This window comes from Chlorocebus sabaeus, chromosome 13 (assembly GCF_047675955.1).
Source record: "Chlorocebus sabaeus isolate Y175 chromosome 13, mChlSab1.0.hap1, whole genome shotgun sequence".
Classification (NCBI taxonomy): domain Eukaryota; kingdom Metazoa; phylum Chordata; class Mammalia; order Primates; family Cercopithecidae; genus Chlorocebus; species Chlorocebus sabaeus.
The window spans coordinates 62201819-62214297 of NC_132916.1; positions in this window are offsets into that span (position 1 = coordinate 62201819).

The window sequence follows — 12479 nt, forward strand, 5'->3', positions numbered from 1 at the left end:
ACGAGAGATCCCTTAGAGTGTCTCTTAATATTACCACATCCTATGATTAAAGTCAATGGAAAACTACAATGACTTAATCCAGGCAGAACTACTATTAGCTCAGATACTTAAGGTATGAAGGTTTGGGTCACTCTGCCAGGTAAAAAACCATAACCAATTGAGTTGCTTGCTGAAGGCAAAGGGCATACAGAATAGGTAGTAGAAGAAAGTAGTTATCAATACCAGCTACAATTATGTGACCAGTTACAGAAACAACAACTGTAATTTTTATGAGTTTTTTATCCTTATATTGTTATAAATGCATTTGTGTATCTAAGAACATACACTAAGGAAATATCTAGGTTTTCCTCTCTCTCTTACTTCCTTATGATGTAACATAAAGTGTATTGACTTTATACCAGGAGTTAAGTATTATTAATATTACATCAGTATTTAAGTTATAGGAAATCAGGAGAGTAAACTTTACTCAAGAGCTTTACCTCTTCTTCTAGGGAAGGGATTTTTGGTTGTATACAGCATATTGTATCATGTTAAGTGGAATTATGACTCTGTGTCTTTATTTATAGATTAAGTATGACTTAAAAAGATATGTGTGGGTGCCAGATTAGCAAGGGGTGGACTTATGATAGTGAATTTTTCAATTTGACTGGGCTAAGGGATGCTTACATAGCTGGTAACACATTACTTCTCAATTTGTCTGGAGGGTGTTTTCAGATAAGATTAGCGTTTTACATAGTAAACCGCATGACGAATATCTGCCCTTACCAATGTGGGCAGGCAACATTCTATTGAGGGCCTGAATAGAACAGAAACACGGAGGAAGAAAGAATCCATTCTTTCTGTTTGAGCTGAGACATCCATCCTTTCCTGCCACTCGACACTGGAGTTTCTGATTCTCTGACCTTGGGACTTGAACTGATCTGGTTCTTCAGCTTATAGACAGCGGTTCTTGGTAACGTCTTGTTCTGCATAATCACATGAGCCAATTCCCACAATTAATCTCCTGTTACATACATATATATCTTATTGGTTCTCTTTCTCTTGAGATACCTAATACAAAGGGTTAGTGGTTAAATTGGGCTTTGAAATTCAATAGGCTGGATGTGAACTCTCACTGGCTCCATCACTCACTAGCTGAGTCCCATAGTTTTTCAGCTACAAAATGGGGCTAAAAATTGGCTGGTTGTGAGGATTAAATGAGCTAACACAAGGAGAGCCTTTGGAGTAGGTCTGGTGCATTTAAATGTTCCATACATCTTAGCTTCAAACTACACAAGAATAATCATGTCAATGAATCCAATAAACCCCTTGAGTTGCCCATGAGGCAGCACCTAGGTCATTTTTTCACAGTTTGTTTTGTAGGAAATGTCATGACCTGTAAAACCTTTTGTAGCAAGGTTAGAACCTTCCTTAAGCATTTAATGAGCATTTATTCTCTGTTAAAATAAACATGCTATGAACCTAAAACTGCTGTAGAAAATAAAGTTTATTTTAAAAAGAAAAATAACACTGATGAATGATGAAAGCAGAAATCTCCTTTCTTTTTCCTAAATTAGATAATTGTCTCAATCTTTGTACCACATCAATGATTGGGTCCCGGCTAATCAATATATCAAGTTTAAAATGAGAAAGTAATATGATGGAATGAAAAATAATTAATCTGGGAGTGAGCCTGGCCTTCTCCCTTTCTCCTGACTCCAAGGAGAAGCACTGATTGCTAGAACCACTTTCCCTCCTGGAGAAGATGGGGTGTCTCTGCCTGGGAGAGTGGGTGGATGGAGATACATGGGAGACTGTGGAATAGGCAGGTTGGGGGGCTGGGAGAGAAGAACCACCTGAGGGTGGAGAGATTTGGTGCACTGAGAAGAGAGGCATGCAGAGCATGTGAGAGGGGCATTTCAGAGGAAAGGAAATTGCTGTAAGAGTAGCTGTGGGTTTGTATTTTGATCCCTTTCACAATTTTACTGTTTTGTTTTATTAAAAACCCACTCAAATAAAGGATTAATGTAACTTTCAAAAATTGATTTTAGTCATTGGCCTGTAATTCTGCAAACCTGTCAGCATCTTAGAAAAGTACAAGGCCAACTCCAATTTGGCAAAGGATTCAGAAATACCCTTTTGAACTTGAAAATCCAAATGTGATAGTCTACAGATCCCCCAGTCCCAAAATATCAGAGTCTATTGTGTTTTAAAATGTGTGTTTCATTCCTTTTGGAATGCCTCCCTCACAGGCCAGAGAGCCCGCCCCGTTTCCAGTCCCTCTCCAGCATCTCCCCACAGTTCAGCTTCTGCCCTAGCATGAGCTCCTTTACTAAGACACAAATCTAGTTGCATTATTCACCTACCTTTGCTCCCCAGTGGCTTCCTCTCTCTAGCAGCATCCAGTTCGTGCTTCTTAAATGATCCTGGCCCTCTACAGCCCCTCCTCCTAAACAAAACTCTCTACCCCACTGGAGCTGAGAACACTACAGTGGACCCCCGAACAAGCTCACCGCTGTGCACATCCAAGCCTTCACACAGGCTGCTGCTTCTGCCTGTAACTTGCAGCCCACCCTTCCTGCCTACAGAATTTCTACGAGGACTCCCTTGAAAACCTCCTGGCTGCCCACCTGGCTGTCCCACCTCTGTCCAAAGAGAAGAAAGCTTTTCCTTTATGGCTCTCTCTGACATGTGTAAATCCTGAATTTTGCTATAAGCATTAACGTTTCTCCAACAGGTCTGCAGTTCAAAGAACGTGATCTTGTCCTTCGTTCATACTAGACACTCAGTGGTGGAGGGCAGGTTAAATGCGTGAATGTGCTCATCAGCTCTGGGTTGTTTCATTGTTTTTGTTTGCTTGCTTTTTAAGGAAACCTGCAGCATCTAATGACCATATTCCCATTGTTTTTAACCTAAAGAAGTTCAAAAGTAGCCCAGAGGAACTTATTTTATTTTTCCTGTGTGTGTGTTTTTTTTTTCCGTTTTTAAAATCTATGTCTCTCATTAGCTGTTAAGTCTTTAGAGACACATGAACACTTTCAGTCTCACAGTTGAAGACCATTTAATGCCATGAAGCCATATACCCACTGGGAGACCCTCTGGATTCATCTGAGCTATTCTGGAAGCCACAAAAATATTTTTCTATTTTCATGGGAACCTGTGGGTGCCTTGTACATGGTAGACATTGATTCATATTGAACTGAACCAACATCTTGAAGACAATATAATGTGGCAGAGAAAGGAAAGCACCTACCCGGGAAGAAACCCCAAACCTTGCGGAATGTAATGATCTACCCTATCCACTGCTGTTCTTGGGCTGCTGAGCACAGCTGGAGGAAAACCTCCTAGTGAATTGGTTGTTCCTCCTATAATCTCATGGGCTCAGGCATCATCAGGCCCTTCCCACTCCCGAATTTCAAGAGCTGTTTTTCGATTTTCCACTTTCTTCAAATCACCCATCCTTTACTTTGCTAAGAGAAAACAAAAGCCATTTGATGATAATTCTAGTAAATCTGCCACTAAAACTTTGAATATTTTTAAAGAATGCTTTCCATTACAAATATTAGAAAACCTAACTCAGCTAACTGAATTAGTAAGCTGATTTTATCAGCTTACATCTCAACAAGTGTTGTAGCAGGGCCTGTGAGTTTGGTTTTTCAGCAGCTCAATGATATTGTCAAGGGCCCAGGGTTTTTTTCCATCTCTCTTCTGTACCATGTCAGTTTGTCGACAGGCTAGTTCCAGGCACTGCATCCACATGCAGCAACCTTTAGTGGAAGAAAAATTGTTCCCAGAAACATTTGCAAGCCCCATAGCAAATTTCCCTTCATATCTACTTGACCAGAACTAGATCATATGCCCACCCTTAAATCAATCCCTGGCAAGAGGAATATTTCCATGTTTACCTTTTTCTAGATTAAACCAAGCATCACATTCTCTTTCTTAAGAGGCTGAAAACTGAAAATTGGAGAATGGACTTACCCCCAAATCCATCCCTCCTTTCCTAACAGTTTCACACACTGTTCTTTCCCTGCACATGGTACACAGCTTGATTAATATGTGTTGAGTCGATAAGTGAAGCTTGGCTCCTTGTCTTGGCCCTACCACAGCCATGTTGAAATACTGAATGAACTTCTTGGACCTCTGTTTCCTCTTCTGCAAAAGGAGGGATTTAATATAGTTTAAGGCCAACTATCACTGGCTCCGTCTCCATGACTTCCTAGTGAATGCAAAAGGTTCCCATACCTTAGGAGTACCTAGCCTGCCCAGAGAGTGGCTGTGACTCCTTGTGGAAATTGTCAGCAATGACAGCTACTGATGACAAGAGGTGTAGTAGCCACCTTTGTCAAAGCCCAGCCATGGTTCAGCAGGCAGAAGTCCGCAGGCCTTCAAACCAGCTCTAGTTTCAGCTCAAGGCAGCAAACAAGGCAGTTTCTTCCTAGGAATGCTGCCTGGCCCTGTCCATCCTGCCCAGGGAAACTTTGCAGGTCTTGCCTCTTCTCAGGGTGAGGCAGTTGAGAGTTTATCACCATAAGCCATTGTTTTCACAGCGCTGAGAGCTCTGGACTTTCCCAGGAATTCCACTGGAATGTAAACAGTCTTCAGATCCCAGGCAGAAACCAGCGGATATCCTGAGCTGTCCAAAGTCCCATGTTGGATCCCAAAGATTTGATTTCTTTTCTTTTTTTTAATCTTAAAATGTATTTTTGGTCATTAGTTAGATTTCTTTTTCTAGCTCTAAATATTTAACACACCTGATATCAGTTAATACTAATCATCTGAAATGAAATAATAAATCAACTGAATAATTCTGTAATGAAGGTGTCATGTAAACATGTCTCCATGTTTCTGAACTCTATAAACTGTTAGAAACACAAGCTCATCAAATGTCCACCTTTTCGTTGTCTCAGCTGGGCATGCAATCCCACCCAGCACTTTGGGAGGCTGAGGCAGGTGGATCAACTGAGGTCAGGAGTTTGAGACCAGGCTGACCAACATGGAGAAACCTGGTCTCTACTAAAAATACAAAATTAGCTGGACGTGGTGGCACATGCCTGTAATCTCAGCTACTCGGGAGGCTGAGGCAGGAGAATCACTTGAACCTGGGAGGCAGAAGTTGTGGTGAGCTGAGATCGCGCCATTGTACTCCAGCCTGGGCAACAAGAGCGAAACTCTGTCAAAAAAAAAAAAAAAAAAAAGGAGAATTAAAATTCTGAATTGTTGTTGTTGTTGTTGTTGTTTAATGAAATACAAATCCCTCTCCTTCCTATACCAAAGTGCTCTGCCACCCTGCCATCCAGCACGGCCCTCAAGCAGAGGACTTCAGACAGATAGTCCACAGGAATCCTGGGACTAAAAACTTGGATGTTATTCAACTTGTGTGTTGATGATGACTGTAGGGCTAATGTTTTTCTGCCTCTGTCTCTTAGATTCTCTGGACCATTTCATGACTCAGGAACCACATCCCCCTTCCCCACTTCCTGAATGTATGGGATGGCCACGTATACTGAAGCTCAGTCTTATGGAAAGAGCACTTCAGAGGCAGGAGGATCTGGATTTGAATCCTGGCTTGATCCTGGGCTGAACAGGACCAGTTGTGCTTTCTGCCCTGAGGCAAGTTACCCAACATCGCTGAGCATCTGTTTCCTTCGCTAGAAAATGAAGACAATGATACCACGTGGGACTATTAAGAAGATAAAAGGAGAAAGCACTTGAAAAGCTTCTGAACATGACCTCTCACAAAGCAGTTCAATAACTGTTAGCTCTCTTCTCTCCTCTTTGCAGCTGCTGTTTCCTGGGGTTGCAAACGTTTCTAGTTGAGCTCATGTGAGACCATCTGAAACATTCCAAGAAGTAGTCCAGATGTAAAGACAGCTTTATCCTTGACCAGGTGCAGCCTTACTAGAATGGTCCATCTTGGTAGAGAATCATCTAGACCCTTAGACAACTATGACACCAGGAACTGGATGAAACAAAGGTTCAGCTACAGGATGAGGATATGTAGATAAATGTTGATGACATATTTCTTTCCTTTTTTGGTTTCCTTTTCCCTTGAAAATGCTTTCAGATCTCTGAGACATCCCGTTGTCATCTTCCTCTTTTAAAACCCTTTGTATGCGCTTCTCTATGAAGGGCTGGTTGGCAGCTGCTGAAGCCCCAGGCTGGAAGGAACTCACCGGCTCATGGCTGACCAACCCCTAACTACAGCTGGGTGGGCAAAGAGGGAGGTTGCAATTTCATTCACTTCTTTAGACTGATGTTTTGACATCTTCAGAAGCCCCTGTTAAAACGGAAATGTGGAATCTGAGTAGTGTGGTCAAACTGGTATACCAGGACATTTTGGTAGCGACTCAAGTCTGACGAAGCTTTTCTAGTAACTTATGCCTTCCATTTCGTAGGAACAAGAGTGAGTGAGGGCTAAGGACACAAAACAGCAGCAGTTTCAGCCCCACTCCTATAATATTCTAAAAGCCTGTCCTTAGATCTTGGTATTCTTCTCTCAGGCAGAGGGCTTAATAATATTAGAGAAGTAATATCCTGATATTTTTGCATTTTAAGGTAAGCCACAGCCAGAAAGAACAATGGGAGGCCCAGAAGCCCACCTCCAACCCCTCCAACCAGATACACCAAGGACTCTGGCTCAGATCAGATACAGCCACCTTGGTGATCCAGAGAGGCCTCCTATTGGGTGCGGTGGCTCAAGTCTGTAATCCCACCACTTTGAGAAGCCGAGGTGGGAGGATTGCTTAAAACTGGGAGTTCAAGACCAGCCTGGGCAACATAGCAAGACCTCATCTCTACAAAAGAAAAAAAGAGAGAGAGAGTGAGAGAGTCCTCCTATCAGGAATCATGCTCAAGTTCTGATTTAATTTCAATGAGAGATAACGGAGTAAACAGCAGGAAGGAGGGAGTTTTCAGAAAACCCCAAGACTACGTTGTTGGGCTGTCATTGTTCATGGGAATTACTCATCCCTGGGTCTCCATCTGGTTTCACCCACAGGCCTGTGCACCATGTCTTGCTCTCTAGGAACCAGAACATCTCTATGGTTCTTTGGATACAAGTACTCTATATCAGTGGCTATCAGATTTTTGTTTATTTTTAAAAAGGAATGGTGGTGGTGAATTGCCTTAGGATTACTAAAATAAAAGCATTAAGAAACTCCCCAAAACTCCAACTACATCTGGAGTCATTCTTTCCTAATAGGGACAATATTTTATTACCAAAAATGGTAGAAGGGTTAGAAGGGCCTAAGACTCAGGATAAAGGATAGTTCATTGCATTTAACTAATTTACATTCAGAAAAAAATTTTCCAAGTTGATCTTATTTTTCTCATTTTGCCGTAGGTTGATAAAACTTTATCACAAATTAGAACAGAGAATTAGGAGGTCTGAGTTTAAATCCAGGCCCTGATGCTATTTACATCCCCTGGGCAAAGCAATTATTCTCTCTGACTTTTATTTTGTTATTTCCTAAAAGAAAGGATTGTATTAGTTGATTTCTTAAGCAGCTCTCACTTTCTTTGAGCTCCTCTTTCTCTGATTGTAATGTGGAAAACTGGGCTCTGTTTCATACATAAGCACACACTTCATCTAATATTTTATAACAAATATTGTTTCCCTGATTTCTCCATTTGCAGCCCAGATAACAACTCTCCTCCTAGGATTAGTGAAGGCTTGTAATATCATACAAAACCCAGTAATTTTCCCACTAATCAGGGAGTTTCCCAGAATTATCTGCCAAAGATTATTTTGGCACCTTTTTTACTTTTCTGTCATCAGTATTATCATCAACAAAAAATATTTCTTAAGTTAACAAGGAAAATAGTGAATACAGAGAATAAAGACATAATCATAGAATGGATAAAAGTTCAGACAGTCTGTTAGAGAGCAGTACTTTTCTCATATCTTAACCACATCAAGGACCTGGGGCAGGGATGGTGGTGATTGAAGCAGCAGCTTTGAGGGTCACATACTGAAGTTGTTAGTGGACACAGAAGCCAGCATCCCCTTCTCATCAATCCAAAAACATCATAGAAAAAAAACAAGACTACCTAAGAAGTTGGACTAAGGGGAGGGAAGGAGAAGTGAGACTTTATGGGGCCAGAAGTCAAGGACATTTCACAAAATAGAGCCATATCTTAGACCAATGCTGCGACTGGCTCCCAGAGACGTTTAGTCATGTCTGGAAACATGTTTGATTGTCACATCTGTGAAGGAGTGCTATGAACATCTAGAGAGTAGAGGCCAGAGGTGCTGCTAAACATTCCAGAGAACACAATCACCCTATACACACAGGGCAGCCCCCACAATGAAGAATTATCCAGCCCAAAATGTCAATGGTGTTGAAGTTGAAAAATCCTGCATTGGAGTTAACTTGAGAGTGATCATGAGACTAAGAGCAAGAGAACATTTGACATCGGTGTGATAAACAAGGAAAGGGATGTCTTCGAGGCAGAGAAGAGGAGAATGAGGAGGTACATTCCTTACTAAAATCTGGACACCTCCCATCCTTTACTGAGTCTCTAGAATCAGTCCTAAGAAGTACAGAAGATCTAGCATCCAGTCAGGGCCTGTTGTCCTGAGAGCAGAAGAAGGGAGTGGGGATGAGAAGCAGAGGGAGCTACTGCCCTCCCTCATCAGTGCATTTACCATGAAAACTGCTGGTGTGAAGATGGCTGAGACCACTCTGAATGAGAAGGAATGAGAGCAAGTGACGTGAGGGCCAAGTCATCAGACCCAGAGCAAAACAAGGTGAGCAAAGTGGCTCTGCTCCCTCAAGGGGTGCAAACCTAACTCCTGCACATTCCCCAGCTCAGAGCAGCTGCCCTGTTAGAACAGTGCCACACCACTGCCGGGGTTTAGCACACAAAAATTCCTGACCTTAAGTGCTCTGAGTTACTAAATAATCCCAGGGTAATTAGGTAGTCCCAAGGGAATCCCACAGTTTAAAATTATGGGCTCCTGAAGGAACTGTTTGGTCCCTAAAGTCTTACTAAGATTCATTATTTCCTTAATCAATATTTCTTGAATACCTATCACTTGCCAGGCCTATCCAGCAGGGGAGAAAAAAATTGGAAGCAGAAACAGACATAGTCCTTTCTTGTCTGGCACTTAGAGTCTTTCAGGAGTAAGCAAATCATCACACAAGTATTCTAGCTGAAATGCATGCTCTGAAGGCATACTTACTAGGAGGGATTATCATAGGGCGTCTGTTAGCCATGGGGGAACGGGGCAGCCTTTCTGTGAAAATGGGGCCAGGAAGGCCTTTTAACTAAGGGGGATTTACTGGCAATGACTGTGAATTTACATTCTTGATTGTGTATCCAAGTGAGGTTGTAGGTTCAGGTGCAGCGACCCTCTGACAAGACTGAGAGAAGTTGCTAAGTCCCCCTGAAACAACCCCATATTCTGTCTTTTCAATCTCAGTGGAGGCCAACTAAGTTTTCCAGTACTCAGGCCAACAGTCTTTGGTCATCCTTGACTCTGCTGTTTCTCACATCTGATAATGAATGAATCTCTACTTAAATTTTGCTGGTTCTATGTTAAGATTATATGCAGAATCTGGCCATTTCTCATCAACTCCACTATGCCCTCAGTGCAAGCCACCAGCACCCCTCCTCTGGCTGTTGTCAGCAGTCTCCTAACTGATCTCCTGGCTCCTGTCCTTTCTCCATAGTCTATTCTGAAAATAGCAGCTGGCATAATTCTTGCTCCCTACAGTCTATTCTGAAAATAGCAGCTAGCATAATTCTTTTAAAATGAATGTCAGATCACACTGCTTGTTTGTTCAAAACCTTCCAGTGATTCCCCATTGCACTCAAGAGTAAAAGTCAAAGTCCTCGCTGAAACCCATAAGGAAATTCACAATCCACCTTCCCTGAATTATGTTCTAGGCCCCACCTACCTCCTTGCCTCCAGCACACTGGACTCCTCTATTATTCCAGACACACTCCTTCTTCAGGACCATTGCATGGGCTGCTTGCTCCCCTCGCCTAGAGTGCTCCTCCTCCCCATGGCCACATGGCTCCCTCCTTCATGAAATGCAAGTCTCTACTCAGATGCCAACTTCTCCATGAAGTGCACGCTGACTATCTAAGTCAAAATTACAACCTACCCCTCTGCACACATTCCCCACTGCCACTCCCTGCAGTCTGTTTTTTCCATAACACTTATTACTATTTCCCATCCTCTCTATATAACAGACTTAATTCATTTATTCATTGTTTATCTCCCCCCATTAGAATTGTATGCTCTTAGGGGCAGAGATTTTAGCCTGCTTTGTTCACTGACATATTTGAGCATCCAGTAGAATGCTTGGCATATACATATACACAGCATAGATAGATAGATAAATAGATAGATAGATAGATAGACACATAGATAGATAGATGACAGATGAATAGATAATAGATAGATAGATGATAGACAGATAGATATTAAAAAAACATGGCTATTCATTCCATTGCTACATAGATTTTGGTATTAATATTTTAAATGAATCTTACAATTGTACAATAGTGAACACAATTAGATTGCATTGCACTCGTTCATAAAAATAATCATTTTTTTCAGTATAAACTTTTTTTTTCTTTTTTTTGAACCAAAGTCTTGCTCTATTGTCCAGTCTGGAGTGCAGTAGTGTGATCACAGCTCACTGCAGCCTTGACCTCCTAGGCTATAGCCATCCTCCTGCTTCAACCTCCTGAGTAGCTGGGACTAGAAGTGTGCACCACCACACCCAGCCAAGTTTTTGATTTTTGTAGAGGGGAGGTTTTACTTTTTGCCCATGTCTCAAACTCCTGGGCTCAAGTGATTCTCCCACCTTGGCCTCCCAAAGTGTTGGGATTACAGGCTTGAACCACTTTGACCAGCCTAGACATTTTAAATATAGAATTTCATTAATTTGATTGAAGCATGTCTTCATTTTTATTCATTTTTATTTTTATTTTTTCACGGCAAAGATACCATAGTATTTTATTAACGTTACAAAAGTCAACCAATGATCTTTTCATTGAAATATCCACGCTGAGTGATGATTCCACATATGAGGCAAAGAGAGATGTCTTTGGAGAAGGCACTTAAGGTAGAACATTAGCAAATCTTACCGGTTGGCTAAAACAAAAATGAGCTCATTCAACCTGGCTGGAGGCCTCTTAGGGCTGTTCTTTCTCACTGTGGCCAAACTAAAAACCAGTGACATTAAGAAAGCACCACATTTTCCAAGTCTGGGGGTGCCCCAGTGGGATGGTGCTGCTGTCGAAAGCCCTGTGTTCCTAAACACATCCATCCTCACAAGATCAGTTTCCCCAAGTGCTGGTTCCAAAAACAAGCTCAGGGCTGGCAGAAATTGTTCAGGAAGCTTCTTGAAGGCCCTCCCTTTATTTCTCAGTCTGACTTTCAGCTTGTCCCAGCTACTGTAATCAGCTTCAGCTTCCCAAGGACACTAGCAACTTCTACTTTTGCTAAAATCCTTGGTTTTCCATGGCATTGGTTGTGACCATCTGTTAGACTAGTGGCCCCCCAATTAACTGCACCTCCACTTCACACCCTTTTCTTGAATCTGAGCTGGGCTTGTGACTTGTTTAGTAAGTAGAGGACATAATCCAGTTCTCTTCTGGTTAGAAAAAAAATCATCATCATTATCATCATCATCATCAATAGAGGGCAGTAGAAGGGATGCTGTGACAATTCTGGACTTAAGTCTTCAGAAGGCCTGGCCACTTCTGCTTTAGAGCTCTTGGCATGTGAGAGGTCTAGCTACCCTGCCAGCCAGGCCACTGAAAGAGACTACACAGAGAAGGAGAGACTCAGGACTTCAGGCAGAGAGAGAAGCCCAGCCATCCCAGTCTCTCTGCCGACCTGCTGACCACATGAGTGGCCACCTGCAGGCTGGCAGAAGAACAGCCCAGCTGAGCCCAGCTCAGGTCGAAGAACAGTTGGGGGTGGGGTTGTTTTAAGCCACTAAAGTTTTGGGGTAAGCTTGTCAGGAACATTTGACAACCCAAATCACTGGTCATTCATAGATGACTTTTTCCTAAGTACAAGACAATTGCTCAAATACAAAGAAAATATGGCAAGTGTTTTCCTACCACAACCTTCTCAGTCAACAGCTGAACTGTACTGTAATTTGTCATCAGCTGAAAAAATTAAAAAACCCATACCTTTTATCTTAATTCATAAATATCCATGATTTTTTTTCTATGACTCTTTAATGCCAATGCAAAGGTAAACCAGTCAGCTTCTGACAGTCTCAAGCACTGGCTTAATTCTCATTTAGCCAAAAATAGAAGCCGTCAAAATGAATTATCCACGACTGGATACATGATGGTAAATGAGATTGTTCTCACTCTTCTAGGATGTTGTTACTTAATTTCCCCAAACCATTTCTTCTTATCATCTCCCCCAATGAGAAAAAAAAAAAAATTAAACTGGTTAGGGTTATAAAAAGAAAAAAAAAGCCTATAACCAGAATTTGAACTCCCATAATCTGCAAGATATA